Source organism: Scyliorhinus torazame, chromosome 6 (genome assembly GCF_047496885.1).
Source record: "Scyliorhinus torazame isolate Kashiwa2021f chromosome 6, sScyTor2.1, whole genome shotgun sequence".
Lineage (NCBI taxonomy): Eukaryota > Metazoa > Chordata > Chondrichthyes > Carcharhiniformes > Scyliorhinidae > Scyliorhinus > Scyliorhinus torazame.
Window position 1 is genome coordinate 171,118,662 of NC_092712.1, and position 16,958 is coordinate 171,135,619.

Sequence of the window (16,958 nt, forward strand, 5' to 3'; positions counted from 1 at the left end):
CACGTTGCCTGGTTCTTCTTTGGCACCGATATGGTGATGGTCTTCTTGAAGCAGGTGGGGACTCGGAGTGGAGTAGGGGCAGGTTAAAGATGTCGCAAACACATCTGCCTGTTGGTCCGCGCAGGCTCTGAGTGCCAGGGATCCTGTCCGGACCCGTCGCCTTCCGAGGGTTCACTTTCAGGAAGGCCGATCTGACTTTGGAAGCTGTGATGGTGGGTATGGGTGTGTTATGGGCGGCTGGGGCACTTGGCAGTGGATCGCTGGTTTCCTGCTCGAACTGAGCATAGAATGCATTGAGTTCATCGGGGAGGGGTGCGCTGCTGCTGGAGCTACTTCTCGGATTCGCTTTGTAGCCCATTATGTTGTTTAGGCCTTGCCACAGCCACCGAGAGTCTGTAATGCTAGTCTGTGACTCCAGCTTGGTCTGATATTCTCTCTTGGCATCTCGGATGGCTTTGTGGAGGTCGTACTTGGATTTATTATGTAGGTCAGGGTCGCCTGGCTTGAACGCCTCAGACCTGTCCTTCAGTGGGGTGTCAATCTCACGATTGAGCCATGGGGTTGGATTTTCCGCCCCACTGCGCCACATTTCAGCCTCATCCCGCTGCCAGGATTCTCCATTATGCCTGCCAGTCAATGAGGCTTCCCAATGTGGGGCAGCCCCACGCCGTCGGGAAACGCCTGGGCACTGGCAAAACGGAGAATTCTGCCAGCGGAGAATCCCACCCCGGTTTCCGGTCGGGGAACATACATACTGCTTTCTTAGATCCGCAATCATCCACACATTTGCTGATGAAGTCTGTGACGGTGGTGGCAGCGATATCAATTCCTCCTCAGATGAGGAGGAACTTTTTCTCTCATAGGGTTGTGATTCTTTGGAACTCCTTGCCACAGAGAGCTGTATATGTAATGCTGAGATAGATAGATTTTTGATCAGTAAGGGAATCAAGGGTTACAGGAAAAGGGCAGGAAAGTGGATGTGAGGAATGTTGGATCAGCCATGGATCTATTGGATGGCGGAGCAGGCGTGCGGGGTTGAGCAGCCTACTCCTGTTCCTATTTCGTTCGGTCTTTCTTATGGCCTTAAATCCCATGGGGTCTCCCGTGATCCTCCCGACATAACAGTACTGATACCGGACGCAACGCTGCTGGAGAATCGCCCCCAATGCTTCAGATGTCATTGCACCCCAGTTTAGTCTTCCCTCATTCACTCATTTCACTTCAGCTCATGTAACAGGAAATTCAAAGAAATTCCCATCCTCAACACTCTATTTTCTTCAACTTCAATTATTTCTCCGAAATCAATATGAAATTGGCACTCTCTAGTGCATTAAGAATTAATGTAAGAATCAAAACTGTGCTCAACACAAATGTTTTTCTAATGATTGTATTCTTTTCAACTCTGAATTTCCATTTAAATCTGTTATCCAGTCCATCATTAAGCTACATAATTTCATCGTGACAACACGACTTGCCTCCATCTCCGCTTCAAACGTTTATCACTAAAACTCTTACTTTCATAACTAGTTCACTCCTCACCAGCACTTTAGGACTCGGCTCTTGCTAAACTCCAACTGATGCAGAAATCTGGGGCGGGATTCTCCGTTGCCCGATGCCGATAACGCAATCGGCGATCGGGCGGAGAATCCCTGTTTACGACTGAATTGGGGGCGGGCGCCTGTTTTCGGATGCTCTGCCCCCTCCAAAACGGCATCACCGGGAGTACGCTGCATGCCGTTGGGACAGCCTCAGGACGTTACCTGAAGGCCCTCCCACAATGCTCTGCCCCGATGGGCCGAGTTCCCGACGGCGCGGGAAATGTGTGCTCTCAGTTTTTGTGAACCCATCGTGGCGGCTGCGGACTGTGTCCAGTGCCGCCATAGGCGGGGGAGAGCCATGCTGCTGGCCAGGGGGGCTTCGGCGAGGGCCGGGGGGGCTGGTGAGGGGTGGCCCGTGGGTGGCAAGGGGGTGTCCAGGGGAGCACTGTCTGGCAGGTTGGGTCCAGGCGTGGCTGGCGCCATGTTGTGCGGCGCGACCGCTGCAGGTAGTCACCGTGTGCAGGCACGGCCACAGACCTGGCAATTCTTTAGCTGTTTAGATCGGGTTTTACATGGCGCAGCTGCTAGCCGCTCACCGGTCGAAGCATCGGTGTGGGGGCAGCACCAACGTTTTCATCATAAAACCAGACACTTCCTCCGGCCATAGCCTCAAAATCGGAGAATCTATGCCTACATTTTGTCTTGCATTTAAGTCCTCCTCCAAAGGATCCCAGTCACCACATGCAAGAAATTTAATTCCCCAAACTCTTCTGAATGCCACCATCTTAGTTACAGAATATGTGCTCCAGCCACTACACCATGGACCTTTTTGCCTTTGGCCTCCTGTGCGACATCAGACTGATGTTGAATATGGTCATGTCTTTTATTTGTTTTGTCGAAACATTCTGATTTAGTACCTGAGGTTCGTTTTTGCATATGATATCTTCAATATTCTCTCATGATGAATCGTTTAATCCTGGAGAGAACATTAAGATGGGCCTGAGACATCCGATTCAAATAGATTTATATGTATATTTTATCTCTCAACTGTTATTAAAACTTTCAATCAAGTCTATTTATATTGCCACATGAGAAATCATCTATAAATTACTTTGTAACTATCAAGCAAATAATACATCTGAAATGATAAATTCTAATGAATCTGTGTACTGTCAGTTTCAAAGATGCTGTCAAAATCAATAATATGTTCAATGTATTTGATGAAAATGCTGGCTTTCAACTAAAATACAAACTATGAAAATTTAATAACAGTATTTAGCTACTAAATGTCTGCCAAAAAGGCAGCTATTGGTCTCATAAGAGGAGTAATATTCAATCACTTGAAAGGTCCCTGGGAAACCATTTTAACAGCTGTATTGATTTATTTTCCTCTAGTAGGTGGTATTTAATTCAAATAACTCCCAAGGAGTTCACAGGCAACTTATCAAGTACTCAGGCCTTCTTAAACCACACTGATACCATTACCAGATCAAAAGAGAAGAATAATTACTGCATTGATTAACTTTCTGGAGCTGACAAGAGGTGACAGAATGCTGCGAATTGGCAGCAGGTAATAAAGACATTCATTTTTGAGGAGGCAAAGACTCGCTTGTGTAAATACTTACAGAGCTTAGTTGTGACTGTTCGCCTTCTGGATTTTTCACAAACCTCTAAATGTTCAATTTAAATGTATTGGAGGGATCAGGTTCTGATTAATTGTTGGTAAGTTGAACCATGTCTTCTTCGTTATATGCTTGTCTTCACAACAAATGTGCTCTGGGCCTGCTGGAATTTGAACACTCATCTGTTTAGCACAGACGTGTGAAGATATTGAATTGCTCCTCCCTGTGAGCCAAACAAGGTTTTGGGAATGGGAATTTCTTTCAGCTGATTCTCAACTGGATGCCGGAAGAAATCCTAACCTTAAAAAAGGACTCCTAACCACCACAGCTACTAACATAAATCTTCTAATGCCGCTGATCTACTTAGATTTTATTTGAATAATTCTCCTTTAATGAACACTATAACTGTCTCCTTCTGGCAGATATTGGTTTCAAAATGACATTAGGTGACTATGAACTGCATTGATTAACTTCATCTTTTGTCAGTGTCTTGCTGTGTTTGACCAACAGGTGATGTGGATTTTTAATGTGTGAGATGCCTGAGATGGATACTTTTGGTGTTGGGCACTGAAATCTCTCTCACAGCCAAGTTAAATTATTCAAGAACACATTCAACAAAGACCTGTGAGTTTGAACATCACTCAAGGTCATTTTCAAATTGATGTCACCAACCAGAAGTTTAATACTCTGTCACTATAACTACGCTGCCCCTTGTGGCTCACTTTTTAAAACTAACTTCTCAGGCTCAATTTTTGCCAAGGAGAAGGGCATCAGGAGTTGAGAATTTCCCCTACACGGTGATCCCATCTCCATCTTGGAGGAGTCTATTTTTGTGTTGGGAAAGTGGGAAAGGAAGACAGATGGGCCTGCCGCCTCCAAAGGTAAGAAAGTCTGTCCCCATTTACTGGGACATCAGCACACAAGTGGTTGTTTGGACAATAGCCCTCATCCCTTATCTCCTTCATCCCTGACACCTCCATGCTCCATCATATCTCCCATGTCCATGTCCAAGCCTCATCATATCCCTCAATTGTCCTTCATGCAATCCCCAATGCCCACTCATACATAAGGTACACAATTAATGAGCCGTACAAACTTGAAATGCCCATATCAAAAAACAACTCTTCCACATACCCTTTGATAATAATTCCACCTTTTTCCTTCTCATAATTGTCAATCAATCACAGGCAATGACAGTCCCATTGAGGAAAACGTGAATCCACTTTATACCTCTAAATGTTGTCCAAATAAACTCAGAGGCATTGATGAGGTTTTTCAGGTGATCACAAGGTAATAAAGCTGGTAATCAAATAAAGCTGGCACTTTCCTTTGCAACTGAGTAAACAGACCGTGGCTGGGCTGATTCCATTAGTTATTTTTGGGCTCAGCCAAGTATTCACAATGAGCTCATCTGGTAGAACAGATGTCCGACATTCTGCTCAATCTCTTTTTGTTGTAATAACCTGGGGCTGGATTCTCCGCCGGTGGGATGCTCCATTTTGCCGGCAGCCCGGGGGTCTCCCGACGGCTTGGGGTTGCCCCACAATGGGAAACTCCATTGGCTAGCCAGTGTAACGGAGCATCCACCAGCAAGGTGAAACAGAAATGTGGCGCGGCGGGGCGGAGAATCCAGCCCTGATACCTATCTTTCTTTGAAGAGGTTTCTCACTGTCTGAGACAAGATTAAGAGATGTGAAGTAGATTTAATGGGCTGTATTTTTTTGCAGAGTAATGGAGACTCTGTGGACCTTTCAAACTGGTCACACAGGACCAAAATCTAAAAGTCCCACATTCATTTCTTGATGATCCCATTTTTGCTGTTGAAGGAAAGTGAATGGGGAATAAAGTGCACAGACACAAATTATGAACTGGTTCGGCCATTTAAGCCTGAAAAGCAGACTCAATTTTCACTCCAGTGCAGACTCAACCTGTCGTGTGTGTTCCATGACTTCATGGCGGAGACGTAAATGCTCACGAAGGATAGATACTGAATGCAGAATTGTCAAGCTATCAAGCTATTTTAGTCCTCAGCCATTGAAGAATTGAAAGAGAAACTGGTCTGCTTTACCTGTGAAAGTTAATAAAACTTGTTACAGAATTTCCAACAGCAGTTTGTTCTCACAGTGGGTGGGGGAGAGGTGCTGTCTGTTCATAGTGTGCTTGATACCTCAAAGAGGTTCTCATAGTATTTGCTCTCTTTGATGTGGGGTTATCAATACAAATGTTTGCTTTTATAAAGGAGTAAGTATTTGAGGAGATTTAAATATATTAAATGGGGTGTCATATATGTGTGGTTTTTCTCCAGTGAAGTCTCCATAGGTATTAAGTACATTACTATATTTCATCTCAGCGGCTCATGAGGTCTGCCCATGGTGGATACAAGGGGTGCACTTTTACATCCCACATTGGCATATTTTGTGGCGACGGCCCTCCATGGGTCAGCAGTGGGATCATTCGGCCCTGCCGCTGTCAATGGGGTTTCCCATTGTTCACACCCTCCGCCACCAGTGAACCCATAGTGGGGGCTCGCCATCAGTGTGACTGGAGAATCTCACTGGAGGGAACGGCTGGAAAATCCCACGCATGTGTTACGACACCCTGGGCGAGTGCGCGGTTAATTCCAACTCCACAGGCCCTTAGTCCCAATGCAAGTGAATTAATCAATACTTTGTATAAAGTTTCTGAGATCTTTGGCCCTTGACTGCTCCATTGGCTTATAGGTACCAGATTTGTGGGTGGAACATAACAACTATTTATTTCTAACAACAATAGAGATAAGACATGCAATACTTATACTAGAATAACAGCCAGCTAATCTACTATTCCCCTGCCCCCAGCCTTTACTTAAACACACACAAGACATACACACACACAGAGGGAGGGGAGGGGAAACTAAAAGACGATAAATGTGAGATGGAAGATGAGTGCCCTTGCTTCGGATGTTGACGTTTTTTCAGTTGACTGTCCGTCCAGGACGCAAAATGATTGAGAATCACTGGTTGGATGGTGAACAAGAATCCTCTAGTTGGAACATTCAGTCCATTTCCCCAGACTGTGGAATTCCCTCTGGAAAGTCACTTTCACTTTTATGAACCTTAGCCGTCACTCAGAAGATTCACTTCAGGCCTGTGTAATTCTTATTTGTTTCCAACTCCACTACAATGTCCCCTAGCTTTACTGAGGAAAAACAGAGATCCCCTCATGAGATTTTAAAGAGGGTTCTTTAAATAACTGGTCATGGCTGCAGTTGTTGCCGGACTGAACTTCCTTGTAGGTCATCTGACTGGTATTTACTTTGAACCGTAAGCTCTGCCCTCCTGTGATTCCCTGGTCCCCACAGCCGGGTATCTTGTGGGCACGGTTCACTTGTGGTCCCTACGATCAGGGCCCTGGCACGGTGGACCTTGTGGTGTGATACAGAAGGCACTGGACATGGTCGCAGGGTGCGAGGAAGGGGCCCGTACCGATGACTCCTGCAAGGGAGGTGCCGGAACATGGCAGCACCTCAAACTCCCCCCCCCCCCCCCCCCCTCCTGTCCCTGGCGCATCACATGAGCAGCGGCCAAAACAGGGTTTCACCATGCTACTGGGACATCCAAGCAATAGTTGGGGCCCATCCAGGCCCGGCCGCCCCAGAACACAGGCGTCCAAGGGGACCAGGGCACAGGGTGGGAATCACAGCAGGCCACCTCAACTCCTGGTGTACTGTCTGGGAATCCATGTAGGTGTTGCATTAAGGCCCGTAAAGACAGAAAAGTAGGCTCCGGTTAAGTTGGCACAGGTTCGATAGGGAGTAGGGCACAAACTTATATGTATTTGTTCAGATTAAACACCTGTGCACATTGTTAAACTTGCCTCAGTGCTCTGTCAGAAGGGTGTGAGTGATGGGCTGGTCTGGGTTGTTCGCAGAGGGGTTGGAGGGGGCGGGATGGACGGACGCTGTGCGTGGGATTGGCCGGGGTCCTCAGTTCAGCCAGTGCTCACCGCTCTGGTGTCCCACACCTAACACCCCCCCCTCCCCCACTACCCCCACCCAACCCAGGGATTCGATGGGACCAGGGCCTGCATCAACCCAGGGCCTGCATCAACCCAGGGCCTGCATCCCGTAGTGAGGCAGGTAGTAGGTAGGAATCACAAAGTGGGTTACAAGCCGGGGGGAAGAGAAAGTGGGATACAGTGTCCATGCTCCTCGCCAGTCCACCCCCGGTCAGTGCACCTGGAGGCGATTAGAGCGTCCTGTGCTGGCCCAGACACGCAGTTGTCGGTTTCCAATGCTTGTCCATCCTCGCGCTCCCCTGCATCCTCCATCTGGCAGATGGAATACAATGTTGACAAATGTGAGGTTATCCATTTTGGTAGAAATAACAGCAAAAGGGATTATTATTTAAATGATAAAACATTAAAACATACCGCTGTGCTGAGAGACCTGGGTGTGCTAGTGCATGAGTCGCAAAAAGGTGGTTTACAGGTACAAAAGGTGATTAAGAAGGCATATGGAATGTTGTCCTTCATTGCTAGAGGGATGGAGTTTAAGATTAAGGAGGTTATGCTGCAACTGTATAAGGTGTTAGTGAGGCCACACCTGGAGCCAGTTCAGTTTTGGTCTCCTTACCTGAGAAAGGACGTACTGGCGCTGGAGGGTGTGCAGAGGAGATTTACTAGGTGAATCCCAGAGCTGAAGGGGTTGGATTACGAGGAGAGGTTGAGTAGACTGGGACTACTCAACCTCTCCTCGTTGGAATTTAGAAGGATGCGGGGGGATCTTATAGAAATGTATAAAATTATGAAGGGAATAGATAGGATAGATGTGGGTGGGTTGTTCCACTGGCGGGTGAAAGCAGAACTAGAGGGCATAGCCTCAAAATAAGGGGAAGTAGATTTAGGACTGAGCTTAGGAGGAACTTCTTCACCCAAAGGGTTGTGAATCTGTGGAATTCCTTGCCCAGTGAAGCAGTTGAGGCTCCTTCATTAAATGTTTTTAAGATAATGATAGATAGTTTTTTGAAGAATAAAGGGATTAAGGGTTATGGTGTTCGGGCCGGAAAGTGGGGCTGAGTCCACAAAAGATCAGCCATGATCTCATTGAATGGTGGAGCAGGCTCGACGGGCCAGATGGCCTACTCCTGCTTCTAGTTCTTATGTCGGATGAGGCCTGCAATTTATCCTCCTCCTGCAGCACGTCGCCCCTCGGCTGCTCGATTTGGTGGAGTATGCAGCAGGTTACCACGATGTGGGAGACCTACCTAGCCCTACACTGGAGGGCCTCTCCACAATGGTCCAGGCACCTGAACAGCATTTTCAGGATGCTGAAGCACCGCTCGATCATGCTCCTGGTTGCTGCACCGGTCTGTCAACTCCGGATAGGCGTCATCAGCCATGACCGCAGTTGATAATTTCTGTTGCCAAGAATCATCGACTGTGCCAGGATGAAGGCGCCATGCACATTGCCCCGGTATCGGGCGCAGACATGTATGATGCACATCTGATGGTCACCCTTTGGTTTGTGTGGTGCAGCCTGTCACCTGCAGGTGCTCATAGGACGACATGGACCCCATCAACCACCCTCTGGACTGGGGGCACTCATCGATGGCAGCAAACTCCGTTGCCTGGGCATCCTGGTGGGCTCGATCCACATTGAAATGAATGTATAGTGCCGACTGGGCAGGATGCACCTGTGCACCGAGCTCTTGGAGATTCATGACAGGTCCACACACAGTGCCTGGAAGGAGCCAGTGGCGTAAACTTCCAGGAATACTTTCACCTTGACGGCCACCGGGAGCGGTGACCTCCCGCATTACCCAACGGTGCCAGGTGTGCCATGATCCTGCAGATTTATCGCACTGCCTCTCTGCTCATCCGGAGTCTTCGATGGCATGCCCGGTCTGGCAAGTCCTCGAACGACAGCCGCTGCCGGGACACCGAAGGCCTCCTTTGCACCTCCTCTTTGGCCTGTTGTGCGGCCAGCTCTCCATCTTCACTGGCTGCCTCCTGTTCCTCTGGGGCAGGTTCCGCTGCTGCAGCGCTCTCCTCCATGAGCAGTTCCAACTCGTACAGCCGCAGTGCACCCCTCAGGGCTGTGGGACCAGGAGGAAGGCCACCATTGCTGGTTGAATTCCAATATCCATTATCTGCAGGGCACCGTGGGGGCTTTGGCCCCTGGTAGCTGTACCTGCTGCCAGGGGTACCGTCAATTGGCGCTTCTCATGCTAGCGATATGCTCCGAGACCCATGTAAGGTGCCCCCCTATGAGGGTTACTGTGGGCATTGGCCATGAGTGGGCTGTGTGATGCCCCACTGAGAGCTGGCAGCCAGTTGGGGGGGTTGGTATGGTGGAGTGTACAGTGCGGGTGATGGTGCGGTGGTGCATGGGGGCTGAGGTGCAGGGATGGTGGGGTGAGGGCACCCATAAGGCCGATGTCACTCTGCAGGACCACGGGCCCCAGTGGGTGGTCAGTGAGGTGCGCAGTACGATGGCTGCCTTGCAGGCCACGGCAATGGCGGCCATGCTTGGACATCATCCCCATTCCGTGGGGTTCACCCCGTCCCCATGGCCCCCTCAGGCCACCCCCCTCCCCCCCCCCCCCCCCGCTTCCCCCTCCCGTCCCCTGTCCCCACCAGCCAACCAGGCCGGCAGCCCATCATCGCTCCTCTCCATGATATAGGATACTGCGAGGCCCAGATGGAGTGGACGTGGAGAGGATGTTTCCACTTGTAGGAAAAACTAGAACCAGAGGACACAAGCTCAGATTAAAGGGACGATCCCTTAAAACAGAGATGATGATAAATTTCTTTAGCCAGAGGGCGGTGAATCTGTGGAACTCTTTGCCACAGAAGGCTGTGGAGGCCAATTCACTGAGTGTTTTTAGACAGAGATAGATAGGTTGTTGATTAATAAGGGGATCAGGGGTTATGGGGAGAAGGCAGGAGAATGGGGATGAGAAAAATATCAGCCATGATTGAATGGCGGAGCAGACCCGATGGGTCGAGTGGCCTAATTCTGCTCCCATGTCTTATGGTCTTATGTCCTACCTCCCTCATCAGCCTTTTCCCAATTTTTAAAAGCTCAATTTAACATCGCTGTTGAGAATTCCCCTGGTGGAGGTGGAGCATTGTGGAGGCCCCAGAGAATACTTGATCAGGCCCACTAATGATATGCAAATGCCGTTTACTGTACATACGGAGTGGAATGCATTGACGCCACTGTCGAGACACTGGGGAATTGCGATTTTTTTGCGAATCCGGCACCAGCCACGATTTTGGGGTGAAGCCTGATTCTCTGCCCAATTACCTTTCCTGATTTCGGCGGCAGCTGGATTCTCCATTTTTGCAACTAAGTGCTAACTGTGGACTTTTACTATGGCAAACATGGTGCAACAGATGCAATGATTCAGCAACTCTAAAGGGGCTAGCACCATCGTCACGTGAAACGCAACCGTTTTGAAACAAAATAGCGCCAGATTCGCCGGGTCCGTGATTGCGCACATTAGACTCATACGCTGCAACCGCACTTAAGCAATTCAGGCCCCCATACACACCATCGCAGCCAACAAGATGGCTGCAAGGAGAACAGCGGCGCAGTTCCGTGACGCTGAGCTGAAGACCCTCCTGGTCGACGTGGACTGGACTGGATGCCAGTCCGGATGACGCTGCCCATGGCACTGACCGCGTCTGCCATCTGCGCCCAGGCATGTCAAACGGCGGCGCCTGGCGGCCTTCCTCCTGGGCCGGGGTGCAGGGTCATCCGCATCTCCTCCACAGTTTCCAGGAGGATGACCAGCTCAGTATCCCTGAACCGTGGCGCTGCTCTCCTTCCAGCCATCTTGTTAACTGGGACAGTGTGTGGGGGGGTGAATCGTTTAAGTGCGGCTGCGGCGTGTGAGCCTCATGTGTGCCAATCACGGACCCGGCGAATCCGGGCCGTTTCGCATAGAACTGGTTGTGTTCCACGTGGCGGCGGTGCTAGTCCATTTAGAGTTGCTGAATCGGTGCACCTGTTGCGCCGTTTTTGCTGTCGTAGAACGCCACAGTTTCCACGCCGGCATCAGCACTTAGTCTCAAAATCGGACAATCCAGACCCTTCTTTTCCTTTTCTGACATGAGAGTGACATTAAAATCTGGTCCCTAATTTTCAAAGAAAAAGGAAAATAATATTTGGGATAATAATCTAAAGCTATTGGTGGAAGTAAGCTCACAGATTTTGGTCAAGTCTTCTTGAACATGATGCAGGATACCCTGACAATGTCAAAAAGATGTCATAAAGAGTCTTCCATACCATGGAGGATCTTCTGCTGCCTTTTGAAAAAACTGAAAAATGGCTAATAATTTGTCAGCTTTTCAAAGCGCTCTGGGAGTGGGCGGTGGGGGGAAAGAATTGGCAGATGAGGAGGAAGGTGAGGGATTAAGCTTTTATACAATCTAACAGCTCTTTCAATGCATCTGTTACATGCATACATTTCAGCAGGGCACACAGTCAACCTGCACGATGGAATGAATGTTTACCACATTCACATTTTCAATGAGGTTCAATTTGGACCAAAGGCAAATTCAGTGCCTCCCTGTCCTTTGGGAAATGTATCATTGCTGAGGAATAGACAAAGATGCTGCTCATTCTGACCTAAACAAAAGCCACCCTTTTAATGCTTTTGTGTGTAGCACAGGACCTCATACTGCAAGGTTAGCTAGAAAACAGCCATCAGCCTAACAATTGGAGGCAATGGTGAATATTTGTAATAATCCAAAATATTAGATGGTATTGCTGTGTTACAGGGATAGAGTGGAGGCGTGGGCTTAGGTAGGGGGCTCTTTCCAAGGGCCGGTGCAGACTCGATGGGCCGAATGGCCTCCTTCGGCAGTGTAAATTCTATGACTTCTATGAACTGATAGTGTCATTGCTAAATTTTAAATTTCCTCCAGTTATCCTTGCAATGCTTGGCAAAGTTCAGCGTTGTTGGCATGGATCCAGCAGAGCTTGTTGCATCTAATTGGTAACAGGAGTGCCAAGGACTGCAGCAGGGTCTGGGGTCTGATGACCTTCCTGGCATGCCATCCTTTATATTGTATCACCTCTACCATGAAACTGGCATACTTTAGAAGCAAACTTCCACGAATGATTGTTGGCAGCCATTTCTTTTCCCCAGGTTATTATTTTCACTTTAAATATTTAAAATGGAGAAAACCTAACAGTGGCACAGTGGTTAGCACTGCTGCCTCACAGCCCCAGGGACCCGGGTTCAATCCTGACCTTGAATGACTGTCTCTGTGGAGTTTACACTTTCTCAATGTGTCTGCGTGGGTTTGCTTCGGGTGCTCCGGTTTCCTCCCAGTCCAAAGATGTGCAGGTTAGGTGGATTGGCCATGAGAAATTACCCCTTAGGGTCCAAAAGGTAATATATAATCACTTATTGTCACAAGTAGGCTTCAATGAAGTTACTGTGAAAAGCCCTTAGTCGCCACATTCCGGCGCCTGTTCGAGGAGGCCAGTACGGGAATTGAACCCGCACTGCTGGCCTTGTTCTGCATCACAAGCCAGCTGTTTAGCCCACTATGCTAACCCAGCCCACTAACCAGGTTAGGTAGTGTTACGGGGATAGGATGGGGAATTGGGCCTATTGGGAAGGTCGGTGCGGACTCGATGGGCTGAATGGCCTTTTCTGCAAGTGTAGGGATTCTATAACTATCTTGCAAAGAAAACTGTACTATAAACTTCTTTGAAAAAAAAACTTGCAAAGGCTGGTAAAAAGTCTGCACCCATTGAGATTCTCTTCTTCCCATTCCAGTTGGATGTACACAAAAAAAAGCCAAGCCTGGCATAAGTACTGAGCAGTTGTGAGGAATTTATATTCATTTACTTGGAGCTAGAATGAGGCTCACATATGAGATGGCTACAGTTCAGCTCATCATTAATACAACAACAGTAAACTGCAGCCTAAAAAAGAATTGGTGTTGTGCTTCCGCTTCCAATTTACTACTCCCTCTGCTCCTATTCCATTAAAACAAGGTGTTGGTGTTGGCCCTCATATGTGTCAATTAATCTCCAGGCTACATTGACAGCGGTGCTACTTTTATTGGCCTCATTGTCTCTGGGCTGGGGTGAAATGGGATGAGGAACATTCAGGCACTGTATCCAAATTGATCACCATCCAGGAACTCCAGTTCGAATCAACACATTTGTGCAAATGCTGGCTGATGACAGGATCAAGTGAAGCTATGAGTTTGCTCCTCTCCCCTCCTCGTTTTTAAAGTTCACTGTCTCAAACTGTCATGCACAACAGCAACATGGGAAGGGTTTTGCTTTCAACCAGCAGCACCTGGCTTTCCCTTAGTGTTAGGTGGGGTTACTGGGTTATGGGGATGGGGTGGAGGTGTGGGCTTGGATAGGGTGCTCTTTCCAAGAGCCAGTGCAGACTCGATGGGCCGAATGGCCTCCTTCTGCACTGTAAATTCTATGATTTAATAAAACAGAAAAGTAATCCTTGCAAGATAAAGTGCTCCTTTTTTGGCCAAGAATGGGGAAAATTCTACAGTTCATTTCATTCTGATTGAAAATCAATAATAAATTCACCATACAAATTATTTGACCACTGGTACGGTACTTCGCAATGCACCACCTTACTTCAGCAAGGTGCACATTATTTTTCAAGTGGTGTGTTGATCAGCAGGATTTCCATGTTTTCTATTGTCCTGATCTTTTCAAGAGAATGAGTTAAGCATTGAGGTAATTTAGAACAGAGCCTTTGTGTCATTTACAAAAATACAATTGACCTAATTAGTGCTGAATTTTGCTTGCAATCTGTACCTAATTATAGAGTTCCATCTACAATAATATTATCTTCAATAACTACAGACATATTTCAAATTGAAGCCAACAAATATTCTTCCCAAAGCCTCGGCTGGCTTTGCTGAAACTTCGAAAGGTAACAATAACTTATTCCCCCATGTCTTCAATGGCCAAAGTATGAACAATACCAATAGTTACAACTCGAGAGGCACGGTGGTACAATGGTTAGCACTGCTGCCTCACAACAGTAGAGGCCTGGGGCGTCATTCTCCGACCCCGCCAGCGGGTCGGAGAATGGCCGTTGGCTGCCGTGAATCCCGCCCCCGCCGAAGTCTCCGGTACCGGAGATTGGGCGGGGGCGGGAATCGGGCTGCGCCGGTTGGCGGGACCCCCCGCTCAATTCTCCGGCCCGGATGGGCCGAAGTCCCACCCAGAAATTGCCTGTCCCGCCGGCGTAAATCAAAGCTGGTATTTACCGGCAGGACCAGGCGGCGTGGGCGGGCCCCGGGGTCCTGGGGGGGGGGGGCGCGGGGCGATCTGACCCCAGGGGGTGCCCCCACGGTGGCCTGGCCCGCGATCGGGGCCCACCGATCCGCGGGCGGGCCTGTGCCGTGGGGGCACTCTTTCCCTTCCGCCTCCGCCACGGCCTCCACCATGGCGGAGGTGGAAGAGACTCTCCCCACTGCGCATGTGCGGGAAACTGTCGGCACCCGCTGACGCTCCCGCGCATGCGCCGCATTTCCGCGCCAGCTGGCGGGGCACCAAACGCCATTTCCGCCAGCTGGCGGGGCGGAAATCCCTCCGACGCCGGCCTAGCCCCTCAATGTTGGGGCTCGGCCCCCAAAGATGCGGAGCATTCCGCACCTTTGGGCCGGCGCGATGCCCGTCTGATTGGCGCCGTTTTTGGCGCCAGTCAGCGGACATCGCGCCGTTGGGGGAGAATTTCGCCCCTGGGTTCAATTCCGGCATTGGGTGACTGTCTCTGTGGAGTTTGCACTTTCTCTCCATGTCTGTGTCTATGATCAAAATTAAACTGCTTCCTGTACATTTTAGAGACGTACATTCTTTTTGAGGATGACAGGGAAAGAATTGCCTTTAAATTAATATGTTATAATCATATGAATTTTATCTGCATCTTTTCGGAAAATAAATCTTGATTATTTTATAATTCTTCTCCAAAGGTCTAAATTTTGGAAATATTGATCTTTTTGAAGTCTTTCAATTCAATGAACTGAAAATCAGGAGAGATGTATAATGGGCGGCTAAATCACCATCATCCAGTTTACGCAATCACCTCAAGACAAAATGAGCTCACCTCCCTTTTATTCAGCAATATCAACTTACTGAGATGTTCAAACTGTTTTTGGTTAAATTGGCAAACTGCAGTAAATTGAAAAAGTACTCTTTGGTTCATTGGTAACACTTTTCCCTTGAGTCTAAATCTACAATGATACTTCAGTGCAGAACTGAAGGCGTGCTGCACTGTTGGAGGTGTCAGCCTTCAGGTAGGACATTGAACTGATGGCCCACCTGCCCACTGAGATGGACAAAGAGGTCCCAGGGTCACGGTTTGAAGAGGGACAAAGGAGATCCTCCCAATGTTCTACCAATATCTATTCCTCAACTAACTACTGAAAAGCAGACATAAAACAGATCAATGTTGGAATGTTGGAACAACTCAGCAGGTCTGGCAGCACCTTCGAGAAGAGTCAGACGGACTCAAAATTCTGTTTCTCTTTCCAAGAATGCTGCCAGGCCTGTTGGGCACCCCAGCATTATCTGTTTTTTAATTTCAGATATCCAGAATCTGCAGAATTTTGCGTTTACCGAAAAACAGATGATCTGGATAGAAAATTATATGTTATTGCTGTTTGCAGAGCCTTGCTGGAAAAAATACTGTCTGTTGTGTTTCCCATGTTACAACTGTGGTGGTCTTTAAAAGTCCTTCACTGGCTGTGAAATGCTTTACGATGGCTTGAGGTCCTTGAAGGTGCTATATAAATCTTCCTACCTTTCAATTAAAAATTAAACCAATAGTAAAGTCAATTCATATTTGAAAATTGACAGACTGCCTCTTCTGCCTGACCTATGGGAATAATCCCTAGAGTAATATTTGCACCAGAGGCAGTTAAAAAAAGGTGCACTAGACTGATCATTGGACTGAAGGGTGTTATGTATCAGAGAATACACCCCTGCTAATGAAGCATCACATGATCTGTAGTGATGAATGTTTGCGTGGGCGTCAGTTTTCCATCTTAGATTGCATGAGCAACATCCCTAATAAAACCTCTCATCATGTTTGTAAGAGTCCAGAGTATGGGCACCTCCATACCTTTTCTCTTCCAGCAAACTCGAAGATATAACAAAAGAGAAAACTGGTGATGAGGATTGAGGCAATAAAATTGAATTGCTGAACAAATAAAAGAATCATCGACAAAATTGGTGGAGATGGCGTCGAAAGCGGAAAAGGTACTTGGGACCGAAAGGTTAGCAAAACATTGTGGGCAGGATTCTCCGTCCCGCCGCACCCATTTTCTAGTGCAACGGGAGTCTCTGTGGTCACCCCCGCGCCATCGGGAAATCCATGGGCGTGTTTGCGCTGCCGGTGAAACGGAGGAACCCGCTGACGGAGAAACCAGCCCTGTGAATTTGGAACAGAACCTTTTCAAAAAAAAAATTTTATTTGTTAAAATTTTCCAATTAAGGGGCAATTTCGCATGGCCAATCCACCTAACCTGCACATCTTTGGGTTGTTGGGGTGAGACCCATGCAGACACAGGGAGAATTTGCAAACTCCACATGGACAGTGACCCAGGGCCGGGATCAATCCCCGAACCTCAGCGTCTGACCTTCTGACCAAAATGTCGGTGCCGTCCCCGCACCGCTGCTCAGCCTGGTGGGGGGGGCTCACAGCCTCGCTACGTAACCCTCCCGGCTTTACTTGCAGATACAGCCGGAGAGTGGCTGGGTCCATGGCCACGCATGTACATGACCTGCCACCCCCGGACCACCCTCACACCA